The 13,769-nt window shown below is 41.2% G+C and overlaps 1 protein-coding gene across 1 annotated transcript in view; it reads left to right on the top strand.

The window, feature by feature from the left end:
- The window catches only part of arhgap35a (Rho GTPase activating protein 35a), a 113,871-nt gene that overhangs the window by 56,662 nt on the left and 43,440 nt on the right, over window positions 1-13,769 (top strand). The window lies entirely within an intron of this gene.

Here is a 13,769-nt window from a genome sequence, read left to right as displayed (position 1 = left end):
GATCATGGCCGATCCTCTATCTCAACGCCATTTTCCCGCTTTCTCACCTTGATGCCCCTAATATCCAAAAATTTATCAATTTCTTTCTTGAATATACTCAGTGAACCAGCCTCCATAGCCTTCTGTGGTAGAGAATTCCACAGGTTGACCACCCTCTCAGTGAAGAAATCTTTCCTCTACTCAGTCCTAAATGGCCTGCCCCGTATCCTGAGACTGTGGCCCTTGGTTCTAGACTCCCCAACCAGGGGAAACTGATCGAGTAATCTGTTTGTGATGAATTGTTGAGGGATGACTACTGTTCAGGACACTAAGGAGAGCTCTCCTTTTTAAAATAGTGACCTGAGATTTTTCGCATCTGTATCAAGTCTCACCTAAAAGATGGTACTTCCAACAGTGTAACACTCCCTCAACCTAGATTACGTTTGTGTGGTTCTGGGGTGAGATCAAATGCAATATGTGCAAATATGTACACAGTTTTGGAGTTTGAACCTGATCATATTACTGACACTCCTACAATTTTCTAAAAACTGTTTCAATTACACAGTTAATGTAAATTGGTGACGCTGACATGTTGCATGGAATAAGACGATGAATCTTCTGACTTAGCATGAGGGATGAAATTTCTCTATGCACTTGTGTTTCTCTATAAAATGCCAGCATGATCTCTAACCTGCATGAATCTGCTTAGGAATAATTACCCTCTAACTGACCTAGGAAGGCACATCAATTGCGCCTTTCAGAATTAAAAGGACACATTGAATTACAGATGCAGAATAGTGTATGATGTGGCATTTGGTAGAGTGCACCTATGCTTATAAAATAGTTTTCTTATGCCTTTTAACATGATATGTGCAGAGGCTTTGCACTAATGTACCATAAATTTGTAAAATGAGCCTAGGTGCAATCTAATGTCCATGGTGTGCAAACAGTGTAAATACACTTCAGTGTGTATACAGAGAATAGCGTGGCTGTGTAATGAGAACCCTATATACTGTCTTTGGGGTTAGATGCTGTCTCTCTACCTCTCTGTCCATCTGTGTGTCTCTGTCTGCCCCCTTCTCTCTGTCTCAGCCTGTCTCTCTCTCTCTCTCTCTCTCTTCTCTCCTCCACCCACCCCCCCCCACCGCCCCACCGCCCCAAAGCCTACTCTTAAAGGAGTGGACTCTCCATAACTGCTGTTTCTTTAGTAAAAAGCAAAGTAATTCAGATCTCAGTGGTTACTTTATTACTTGCTTGGTCTGTTTCTCTTGATTGGCTGGAAAGGTTTCATCTCTTTTTTTAAAAAAATCATGTGCGCGTGGGGGAATGGTGTGATTACTGAAGTATTGTTCAGGCGTAACGACCTGATTGGGAAGAATTACTGAGTGCAGCCGAACTGAATCAATCGTCATTATCGATGAGGTGGTTCTTAGATTCATCTAACTAAATTAATTTCCCCATCTCCCTAATGTCATCACTCACTGTTTGCATAAAAGTATTGTTTAATTTGACAAAAGAAATGAGGCTAATTATAAAAGTAATTTATTTAATCTGTTTCATTTTCACAAGCTTTATTGGTGAAATTTTGACCCTCTACATCTTTATTTATACAGTGGCTTTCTGCAGAATAGGAGTCTGCTCCTTTTCCTCTTCTGGTGCTGAGTCATAATTACTTGGTCCCGAGTTTAATCCTTAGCCTGTGCTGATTTTGATGATCTCAAACCCTGCGCCAGCAGGTTGCTGGTGTTGGTCTTAGTCCCCTTTGCCTTTTAAGAAGGATTTTGTGGCGATAGAAGAATTGGCCAGGTTTTACTTAGGTGTGAGCAACATTGAATTTGAGTACATTAATCCCCTCAACATGGAGCCAAGACCACGTGTCCAGGAGTGAAGGATGGCCAGTGCCTGAGGAACTTAACCTCACCATTAGTAAGTGCTTTCAGAACAGAGATAGAAAATTAGAGACGATTTTATTAAAAGATGAGATCACAGGAGTGCTGTAATTGCTAATGGTGACTAGTTTTTAGACCACTTCGTACGGGTAATCTAATTTGAAATCCATTACGGTCTTGACTGCCTTCAGTTACTTCTGATGACAATGTTGCACATTGCACCAACTGATGTTTGACTTTGCTATTTGACCTGCATGCGGGTCAGCTTTCTGCCGGACTTCCTGATTGTGTGTACTTGGGAGGAGAAAAATTGAGGAGAAAAACAAAATGATCACCAAACAAAGCAGAAGGAAAATTTTTAAGTTTTGTATCCCTATTAACTGTTGGGGACAGAGGCTTGAATTGCATTACTTTAATGAGTGAAATCCTAATGGTGCTTTAATGAGTTTCATGCGGCTTTGTCAAGACAGCTGCAGATTAGACAGCTGGGGTAGAATTTGATAAACCAGGTTTGTGGAGGAGTGAATTATTTTCTTCGGAAATGGGAGCATGCTGATCAATTCCAACGGGTGACCACAGTGTTTAACCCAGAGAGGGGAAGAAATGGGAAGTCTGTGACAACACCCATCTATTCTTAAAGGCAATATACGAATAAATAGAGGACTTCTAAACCAGGCAGCTACAGTAGTTTGTACATTAAGTCTTTTCCTCATTTTTGCACCTTGTCGTTCATTTTGCCAATATGTGGAAATTAAGGAGTCTCATTAACCAAATCTGTTTGCGATCAGATTTTAGGTTTCGCATAGCTCAGACTTTAACTGCACCTAATTATGCAGTAATATCTAGATTTATGGGTGAACAAGAGTACACGAGTTAGTTTTTCCACTCAGTTCAGAATAATTGCTTTAATTCAAAATCAGTTACTGCTTTATAACTGGAACAACAATATGGGTGTGGCAATTGTCCATAATAATCCTGGGTAGTAATGGGGAAATTCAATGACACGTGCTAAAAGGTACGTGTGTGTGAATGCTAAAGTAAACCATGGGCATCCACACCTTCCACAGTTAAATGTTCATCTGGGATTATATGTGAAAAGTGACTACCTTTGGTGAGCTACTGGAGGCTGCATGACATCTGTGGAATCTTTCCCCAAAAATGATGGTCTGTAGCAAAGAAATTACTTACAAAACACTAACTGTCAGGAAAATTTAGAACAAGATCCTTTCATCCAGTGACATGACCTCAAGATCATATTACTCTTTGACTACATGTTTGTGGGAGTTATCTTCATTTAGAGAGAGGCATCAAAAATCTTGTTTTTAAATGCAATCACCATATCAAAAGGAGTAGGGGCAGGAGTGGCCATATGGCCCCTTGAGCTTACTCTGCCATTTAGTAAAATCATGGCTGATCCTCGACCTCAGCTCCACTTTCCCACCCTGTCCCCATATCCCTTAAGTATCCAAAAATCTATTGATCTCAGCCTTGAATATATTCAACGGCTGAGCATTCATAGCCCCCTAGGGTAGAGAATTCCAAAGACCAGACGGAACTTTCGATTCATGGCCATTTTTGTTGTCACTAGATTCTGGATAGTTGAATGATTAGTCTTCCTTCTGGAGAATGTTTTATGTTAAAGTAAGGTGCCGAATAACCTTGAGGTTAATTCCATGTCGCCTTTTGACGAGTAGTGTATGTAATGGGAAGATGGCGTAGGGGAAGTGAAGAAGGTTTGATGATGAACCTGTTGTTATTGTTTTCTGCGCCAGAAAAATATTGCCCATCTTTATTTAGACATAGGTTACAGTGTCTTCCATCTTGTTCCCCAAAATGTGACCCAGCTCATTTATATGTATCGCATGCTCACCTTCCCTTTGTCTTCCTCGTGTGTATTCCTGCTCTCATGCTCCCTTCTGCTTGTCTATAACAAGGTTTGAGATTTTTAAATTTCACATTGAAGAATAACAATTTAGACTACTTTAAACAAAGTATTTGCCCATTGGCATTAATTAAAAGGATCAGGAGGTGTCACGTAGTTAGGGCTTTGAGACCTTGTGGAAATCAATGCAATAATTCTGTGGTCTGCTTTGGGCACTCAGATTCTACAGTGCGCAGTTATTGGTTTTGTTGGTTATCTGCCTGGTATACTGAGGAATCTGGCTACCTCTACATACTGTCGACAGAGTGATTGAATGCCATTAAATGAGGTTTGTGTATTCTACTGCAGAATGCATTTAGTATCTTAATGAAGCTGCAGTATTACTAAAATCATTACAGCTTCAGTAATTTGATGGTGAAGTACTTCATTTGCAACCTCTAAATTGATTAAATTGCTTTCTGGAAAATTTAGACACAGCATTCCACTGAATTTACTAGTTTGGAGGACTTAAAATCATACCTAAACTTACGTTGAATGTTGTCACAATTGGGTCTTAAAAATAAACGGCTGCTTACATGATCCTTCTAGGTCAGGATAGATATTCTTTGATTAGCTGGAAGGAGGCAGATGACAATTGTACTTTATTAGCAACTGTGTGGATATTGGGCACATGTTGAATTTGGATTGGTTGTTTTCGAAAGGCTGGCAACACACTCTGTCTAGACTGACACCTGCGCCACTTGAATGAGGTAGTGGTGGGTTTCCTGGTCCATGGGGATGTATCCCCAGCATTATGAATCAGCAGAATCCAGTGAGGAAGAAAGAGATTCATTGGAAGGAAATAAAATAAAACAAAAATAGAAAGTGATAACTGATAAATCTTTTTGACGTTTTATCTGTTTCTCCAGTGCTTTCCGAGCCAGCCTCTGGCACCCTCTGAAAATTCGGCTTATTTAAAAATCTGCCCGTATCACCCATCACTCCTGTGCTTGTTTACCTACATTGGCTTCTGGTCTGGCAAATCCATGATTTAAAACATTCCTTATCCTTGCTCACAAACCCTTCCACCACCTCGCCCATCCCTAAGTCTTGCCTGTTTTTCTGTTGTATGTTCTAGTTAACCTCTTCCAACCTTACAACCCTCCAGTCACTGCGTTTCTCCAATTTTGAGCCTCGTGCACATCCCCAGTTTTCATTGCTCTGTCGTTACCCACCATAAACTCTGGAATACCCTCCCTAAACCTCTCCTCTCTATTCTATACCTCTGACTCCCCTTTTAAGGGAATCCTTGAAAACATGCATATTTGATCAAAGATGTTTGTCACCTGCCCTAATACCTCCCTTTGTGGCATGGCATCAGAGTTGTTTTGCATGTGCTCCTCTGAAGAGCCTCGGGACATATTACTATGCTATCGATACTGCATAAATGTAGTTATGCTATGATGTGTGAGGTGAATTATCAGAGTTGTTAATTCTTTGAGGAGATGACTGTGCTGAATGTTTAACAATATCTAGAAGAATGCTATGCTAGATTTCTTTTAGATTTTAATGCTCCTACTGTAATGCAAAACTTGGTGTTTCTTTTCCAAAAATATACTTCATCAGATTTATAAAGGTACATTATGTAACAGTTCATATTGGACGTTGCACAATGCAAACCAGATCAGTTTCTTTGAATACTGTATGTGGTACTCAGATGCCTTACACTTATAATTACATGTTATATTTATAGTTATTTCATGTCGAACATACCGTCCAAGGGGTTTTACACCGTTTTCAACACGTTGGTTTATTGTGTCAGGATAATGGTCTTTCCCCCATTGAGCCTTTCCAGCAGCTACACAAGCTTTCGCGTGTCCCTCAAAATGCAATGTGGAATGCGCCAGTCTACAACATTTAGCCAACGACAACTCTTTGCATTGGAAGACCAGCAAGTTTTGGACAGACCAAAGAGCATCTTACACCAAGTTGATGCTCCTCCAGCAGTTTATGCTCATCTGTCTGTCCTCCAGGGATGAGGCTATAGACCAGAGTCCTGGATTGCTCAGCATGAAACTTGGCAGAAACTACCGCAACTCTTTGCAGACCTGTTTTGCAGAGGCACACTCCTGCAGGAGGTAGGTGACCAGTCTCTTCCCCACCTTGAGGGTTGAGGGCAGAGTGCAGAGGCAATGAGACTCCGGACAGGCAAGAAGGATCTGAGGGGGAGTGCCCTTGTGGCATCAGGGAGCCCGAGCAAAACTGGAGTCACTGGGAATCTCAAACTCCCAGAATCGCAATCGTTACCATGCAGGAGGAGGCCATTCGGCCCATCGAGCCTGTACTGGCTCTCTGAAAGAGCATTCTACCTAATCTCACTCCCCTGCTTTATCCCTGTAACTTTTCACATTCTTTCCTTTCAGATAGCAATCCAATTCCCTTTTCAGTACCTCAATTGAACCTGTCTCCAGCACCCTTTCAGGAAGTCTTTCCAGACTCCAACCACCCTCTGGGTAAAAATTTTTTTCCTCATCACTTGCTCCTTTTGCCCGTTATTTTGAATGTGTCCTCTAGTTCTTGACGCTCTCTTGAGTGGGGACAGTTTCTCACTATTTAATAAAAACAAAAAACTACTGTGGATGCTGGAAATCCAAAACAAAAACAGAATTACCTGGAAAAACTCAGCAGGTCTGGCAGCATCGGCGGAGAAGACTCTTTTCTTCTCCGCCGATGCTGCCAGACCTGCTGAGTTTTTCCAGGTAATTCTGTTTTTGTTCTCACTATTTACCCTGTCCAAACCCCTCAGGGTCTTGAATATTTCTCCCCAGTCTCCTCTCAGCCTTCTTTTCTCCAAGGAAAACAGTCCCAACCCCTCCAATCTATCCTCATAGCTACAATTGTTTATCCCTGGAATCATTCTTGTATTCTGGGGGAAAACTCTCCTCTAGTTGGAGTCATACCTAGTACTAAAGAAAAGGGTTGTGGGCAGTCAATCATTTCAGTCCCAGGACATCACTGCAGGAGTTCCTCAGGGTAGTGTTCTCAGCACAACCATCTTCAGCTGCTTCATCATTAATCTTCCTTCCACCATAAGGCCAGAAATGGGGATGTTTGCTCATGATTGCACAAATTTCACCATTTGCAATTCCCCTGATACTGAAGTAGTGTGTGCCCATATGCAGCAAGACCTGGACAATTCTCAGGCTTGGGCTGATAAGTGATAAGTAACATTCGTGCCACATAAGTGCCAGTCAATGATCATCTACAACAAGGTAGAATCTAACAAAAATAAAAGCAAAAAACTGCGGATGCTGGAAATCCAAAACAAAAACAAAAATACCTGGAAAAACTCAGCAGGTCTGGCAGCATCTGTGGAGAGGAACACAGTTAACGTTTCGAGTCCGAATGACCCTTCAACAGAACTAAGTAAAAATAGAAGAGAGATGAAATATAAGCTGGTTGGGGTGGGGGGGGGGGGTGTTGGGACAAGTAGAGCTGGATAGAGGGCCAGTGATAGGTGGAGAAAACCAAAAGATGTCACAGACACAAGGCCAAAGAGGTGTTGAAGGTGGTGATATTATCTAAAGAATGTGCTAATTAAGGGTAGAAAGCAGGACAAGCAAGGTACACATAGCCCTAGTGGGGGTGGGGTGGGGTGAAGGAATCAAAAAAGGGCTAAAAGGTAGAGTTAAAACAATGGATGGAAATACATTTAAAAATAATGGAAATAGATGGGAAAAGAAAAATCTATATAAATTATTGGAAAAAAAGGAGGGGGAGGGATCGGAAAGGGGGTGGGGATGGAGGAGAGAGTTCATGATCTGAAATTTTTTTTCCCAATAATTTATATAGATTTTTCTTTTCCCACCTATTTCCATTATTTTTCAATGTATTTCCATCCATTGTTTTATCTCTACCTTTTAACCTTTTTTGATTCCTTCACCCCACCCCACCCCCACTAGGGCTCTCTGTACCTTGCTTGTCCTGCTTTCTACCCTTAATTAGCACATTCCTTAGATAATATCACCACCTTCAACACCTCTTTGGCCTTGTGTCTGTGACATCTTTTGGTTTTCTCCACCTATCACTGGCCCTCTATCCAGCTCTACTTGTGCCCCCCCCCCCTCCACCCCCAAACCAGCTTATATTTCATCTCTCCTCTATTTTTACTTAGTTCTGTTGAAGGGTCATTCGGACTCGAAACGTTAACTGTGCTCCTCTCCACAGATGCTGCCAGACCTGCTGAGTTTTTCCAGGTATTTTTGTTTTTGTTTTAGAATCTAACAATCTCCCCATGACATTTCAAGGGCGTTACCATTGGTGAATCCCTAATTATCAACATCCTGGGGGCTACCATCGATCATAAACTGAACGAGACTAGCCATATAAATGCTTTGGCTACAAGAGCAGGTCAGAGGGTGGGAATTTTGCCAAGAGTAAGTCTCATGCTGATTTCCCAAAGCCTGTCCACTATCTACAAGGCACAAGTCAGGAGTGCGATGGAAATACCCTCCATTTGGCTGGATGAGTGCAGCTGCAACAACACTCAAGAAGCTTGACATCATCCAGAATAGAGCAGTGGAGGTTGGCACCCCATCCATCACCTTCAACATCCATTGCATCCACCACCGGCGCCAGTGGCAGCAGTATGTACGGTCTATAGAATGCACTGCAGCAACTCATCAAGGCTCCTTCAACAGCACTCATGATCTCTACCACCTAGAAGGACATCATCCAGAACAAAGCAATGGAGGTTGGCAATCCATCCATGACTTTCAACATCCATTTCATCCACCACTGGCGCCAGTGGCAGCAGTATGTACGATCTACAGAGTGCACAGTAGCAACTCACCAAGGCTCCTTCAACAGCACTCACAACCTCTACCACCTAGAAGAATAAGGGCAACAGATGCATGGGAACACCATTACCTGCAAGTTCCCCTCTAAGCCACGCACCATCCTGATTTGAACTATATTGCCGTTCCTCCACAGTTAAAATCTTGGAACGTCCTCCCTAACAGCACTCTGGGTGTACCTACACCATCTGGACGACAGAAGTGCAAGAAGGCAGCTCACCACCTTCTCAAGGGCAATTAGGGATGGGCAATTAAAAGATTGCTGGCCTAGCCAGCAATGCCCACATCCCGTGAATGAATTAAAAAAAAACATTGACAACACGTTGGCTTGCAGAATGATGAGCATCTGTGACCAGTTCAAACTAGCCTTGCAAGCCAAAGTAAATCACTTCAAGAGCGAGGCCGTATTCTTTGAGAACTGGGCCAACTGATCCTTCGTCCCCTTCGTCAGGCCAGACTAGCTGAAGTACTGAGAATGTGGTTGAGGGGCCAGGGTTTGCACCAAAAACTGAAAGGAGCATGTTGCCATGGCACAACAGCTTGGACATATGGAAGCAATGCTCTCTCTTCATTGTAGGTGAGAACCTGAGATGCAAGGTACTCCAGATTGATCTATATGGCGCAAGTCTGGCCTGTACCCTACTCCTGTGCCGTGGTGGTCTCTGAGCCATCTTCTGCTTTGTTTGCCGGTTGAAAATGTGTCTACAGGGATGTTGCATTCAAATCTCTAGACATGGGGAGAGAAATATATCCAACGTCACCCTCATCCTTTGTGTGTGCTGCATTAAGCTGTGCATAGATCCTTGATGTGCATATGCCAAGTGTCGCTGCATGATTGCGAAGGATAGTGCTGGCCGTGATGCTGAGGAAAGCTCCATTCAGTTGGATAGTGCTGCACCACCTGTTTCTTGTGGAAAAGTTTGTGCAGAGGAGCACCTTTGACCATAAGCCTATCAGCCAGTGGTCCACATATAATGCCCCCAAGGCCCTGCATGAAAAGGAGGAGATGAATCCTGTCATACTTCCCTGAGCAGACTGTGAAAGTCATTTGGCTGATGCCTCATTGCAAAACTTAGTACCCTGCTTGACTGCCACAAGGAGCGCTCGACAGACCCACCGTATGCAAATTGTTGTTTTTCTCTTTCTGTTTCTTGAACTCTCTTCACTGTCCCTGCATTCTTTGCAGGCCAATTATGCTCAAAAATCTACAGATTCCAGCTTTATGGTGGGTTAACATAGTTTTGTATTGGCAAGTCACAATTTCTGTAGTAATAAATTATCATGGCAGTAATGTTAACCAGGCCTTGTCATTTCTCATAAAACTCAACCATGATAAACATGGTTTGAAATTGCAAAGGAAAAAGTTGACTTTGGAGGAAAGTGATCTTATCTGACTCGCTTTTGAAAGGCAAGTCAAGACGGAGTATTTTGCTGTTGGAAATGGATTTTTGCAGGAATTATCTCAAATTATCTTAGAAGTACTTTTTTGATCAAGTAACAATTTTGAGAGTTTCAGAAGTAAAAGGTTAAGCCATATTTCATGATGATGATTGCAGTTGTGGTTTTCTAGGAGTGTTTTATTTAAATTTTATATTTAAGCCTTCATATTTAATAAATATTACTGTATTTAAACTCCTTGGGGTAATGGTATATTTGGCTGTAGGTCAACTGGCAGGCAAAGGTTTTTATCACTACTTCCATTGCTATCCATTCTTCTTCCCTTAAAATGTATGAAAGGAATCACTGAACTAGACCATTTTTTTGGAGGGTGAGGTGTGGAAATGTCTTATTTCTACTTTGTGGAAGATATGCTACATGGAGAATAGAGAGGAATTCTGAAAAGTAAAAACTGTGTTAAATATTACTGTATTTTAAAGCTCCTTGAGGGGTAATGGTATATTTGAGATGGATGAGGCATAAGTTCACCTCCATGTGACATCACATTGAGGCAGGATTCACTGAGCTGATTGGTGTATAGTTCTGAAATATCTTTCAGGGATGTAAATTTATCAAACTGAAATGTTAATGAGAGAGCATCACCTTGCATACTTCAGATGTTAAGTGGTAATATCCAATTATGGTAGTGGTGTTTATGTTCAAATTTAGCATCCATTCATGTCTGTTTCTGTCAAAGGATTATTGAGTATTCTGGTAAATAGTGGCCTCATTGTGCATTGACTGGAAGAGTTCCTAATAATGAGGGAGATGAATTTAGTATTTAGATGAATTTAGCATATAGTCATTACTTGTTTTAATGGTGTGTATTAGTGTCTAATTCAGTAGCTCTTCTGAGCTAGTTTCCTAGCAATTTCACTTTGTGCAAAGATAATTAATTTTGGTTAGAATATGTTTTCCGCTCTTCTAAGAAGCATTGATTATGAGACTGTTTGAAAATTTCTCAAATCCTTGACTTTATTGGGGTTGCTTCACTTTCCATGTGAATTCATCCACGTAACCTTTTAAGAAAAAATATAAATTGTGAAATGAGAAAAGGCCTTTCAGTCTGTAAACCCCACTCCTTCCACAGGTCATGTACACTCTTGTGGAATTTACCCTAGTTATTTCATCACCTAAGACAAAGTCCTGTAAAATATCTCCTAAGCTTGAAAGGTAATTAAACTAAATCCAAAATATTTATTCTTACTATTCAACTTGCATACATTCAAACAAACAAACTAGGAGCAAGAGTAGGCCACTTGGCCCTTTTCACCTCAGTTGCAGAAAGACAAAAATGGCAAAGGCAAGGAATGCTACTTCAGTGTGCCTTTTGTAGTGAAACCATAGGCACTTTTTATATAAAGAATATTGGTTTGATATTTTTCTACAGTTGCACAGAGGAAATCATTGCTGGTTGTTGAAGTAATCTAGCAAAAAACTTTATGTAAAAATGAGTAGCTTCACCTCTCTTTGCATTAGACAATACTTAACTATTCCAGCATACGCTTGGCTGGCCACCCATTTCTACACTCTGTAACCTTGAAGTCACCTAAAACTGTTCTCCATACCCTAATTCACCCAGACCGGTTAGCATGTCACCCCTGTGCTCATTGACTTAAGTTGGCTTCCAGTTAAGCAATGCCTGAATTCTAAAATTCCATGCTGTCACCCCTTCTTATCTATCTCTCTCATCTCCACCGGCCCTACAAACCTACAAGATGGCTATGCTCCTACAATTCTAACCGCTTGAACAAGATTTCCTTCACTCTACCATTGGCAGCTGTGGCCCCATCAACCAAGGCCTTGAGCTCTGGAATTCCTTCTCTAAACCTCTCCCTCCTTCAAAACGTACCTTAAAACCTACCTCTTTGACCAAGCATCTTCTGTCCTGGTAGCTCGGGATGTGACTCAGTGTCAAAGTTGGTTTGATAATGCTCCTGGTAAGCGTTTATTAAGTTAAAGGTGCTATAGAAACACAAGTTTTTAAATTACACGTCTTTAAAAGTGAAAGTTGAAAAATCCTGACAAAGTCTTGCTACCAACACTTTTATTTTCCTCTGTGTACTATACAACGGTAGTCTAATTATCCCTAACCATTAAGCCTACTTCACTTAAAGGCTATGCTTGGCCGTGATTCCTCATGCGCTGTGTCACAGGAGATTGGCTTGGAAGTCTAATAAAGTTATATTCTTAAATGGTATGCTGTAAGAATTTGACTCTGAGAATACAGCTATGTATTCTTTAGACATTGAGGAAGATGAATGCTGGATTTTCTTTATAATTAGACTAACATTTTTAATTTTACAGACCAGGGAGAGGGAGATTGGTTTAATGTGAGCTGAAGTGGAAAGGAGGCAATTTTTGTTTTTTTGTGCTAATTTTACTCTTTTCGCTGATGTAATGCTATACATCTAATGTTCAATAAGTTTCAAGAAGGCAGCTCGCCATCACTACCTCAAGGGCAAAGAGGGATGGGCAATAAATGCTGGCCCAGCCAGCGAAGCCCACATCCCATGAATGAAGAAAAAATGTCCCTTAAGTGAATAATCATAGCAATGCACATAACCAACATCATAATTCCAGCACCAGTCTCCAGGCCACTTTGAAAATACTTAACAGTTGCACTCGATCTTGTGTGCTGTTAAGTGTAATGTACAACATTGGCCTCAAACCAAATTGTAGTTACAGTTTTTTTTTAGACAAATATCTTGGTGCTTCTCTGATATAAGCAGAGTGCTGTGTTGTTCAGCAGCCAATAACAAAAGTTATTGACATGATCAATCACAGCTTTGTCATAGGCTGTTCAGATGGATCTCCTATTAAGTTATGGTTCTAATGGATTTGTTTCTTTTCAAAATAATCTTGAGTCGACATTTGCAAAATTGCATCTCTACAAATTTACATATTGCTCTTAGCACTTGAAACCTTCATATATGTTTAGCATTCCTTTGGCCTGTAAAATGGTGCTGTTTGTCAGGTTACGCCAATGTTGTTTGCTGTTTCTTTTGCTTCAAGCCCAAAATTCAATTGAAGGCTATGTGCTACAATCCAGTTGACATTTGTTGCTCAGACTTTTATGGACACAAGCTGTCTGAATTGGAAGGACTGTTCAGTGCCATGTTAGCCAATACTATGCTTGCAAAACATGTGAAAAACATCAGCATTACTGCAGCAACTTTCCCTCCTCTTTAACTATTAGATTCCATCTTGAATTCCTCAAAATTCTGTGCAGGCTGGAGTAGCATTCCCATGCTAAGTCCTGTTAACCAGAATTAATTTTCTCCTCTGAAGTGATGTGGTGTCAGAATGGAAGAAAAAAAATCTAAGGCTGCTGTTTTAGAAATCTCTTGTTTTCAGTTGGAAGTTTCATCTGTTTCTGAACCATTCTTGGTGTTCATAGATTTATGTTAGTGTGATACATGTTGCCATTGTCTAAACTCGGATTCTACAGAGCCCTAGAGTCATTACAGCACTGAAGGAGGCAATTTGGCCCATCAAGGCCATGCTAACTCACTCTAATGCAATCCAGTCAGCCCCATTCTCCCACTCTATCCCTGTAGCTCTGCAGGTTTACTTCCCACAAGTGCCCATGCGTTTCCTTTCGACATCATTAATTATCTCCACTTCTACCACCTCCCTCAGCAAGTTCCAGGCCATGACCACTTGCTATGTGTTTAAAAAAAAGTTTTTCCTTGCATCCTCCTGTATCTCTTGCCCAAAACCTTAAACCTATGTCCCAATCAGCAA

This window comes from Cetorhinus maximus, chromosome 32, assembly GCF_964194155.1.
Source record: "Cetorhinus maximus chromosome 32, sCetMax3.hap1.1, whole genome shotgun sequence".
In the NCBI taxonomy this organism is placed as follows: domain Eukaryota; kingdom Metazoa; phylum Chordata; class Chondrichthyes; order Lamniformes; family Cetorhinidae; genus Cetorhinus; species Cetorhinus maximus.
Note: the sequence above shows the minus strand (reverse complement) of the source record. Positions and strands in the feature narration are given on the sequence as shown.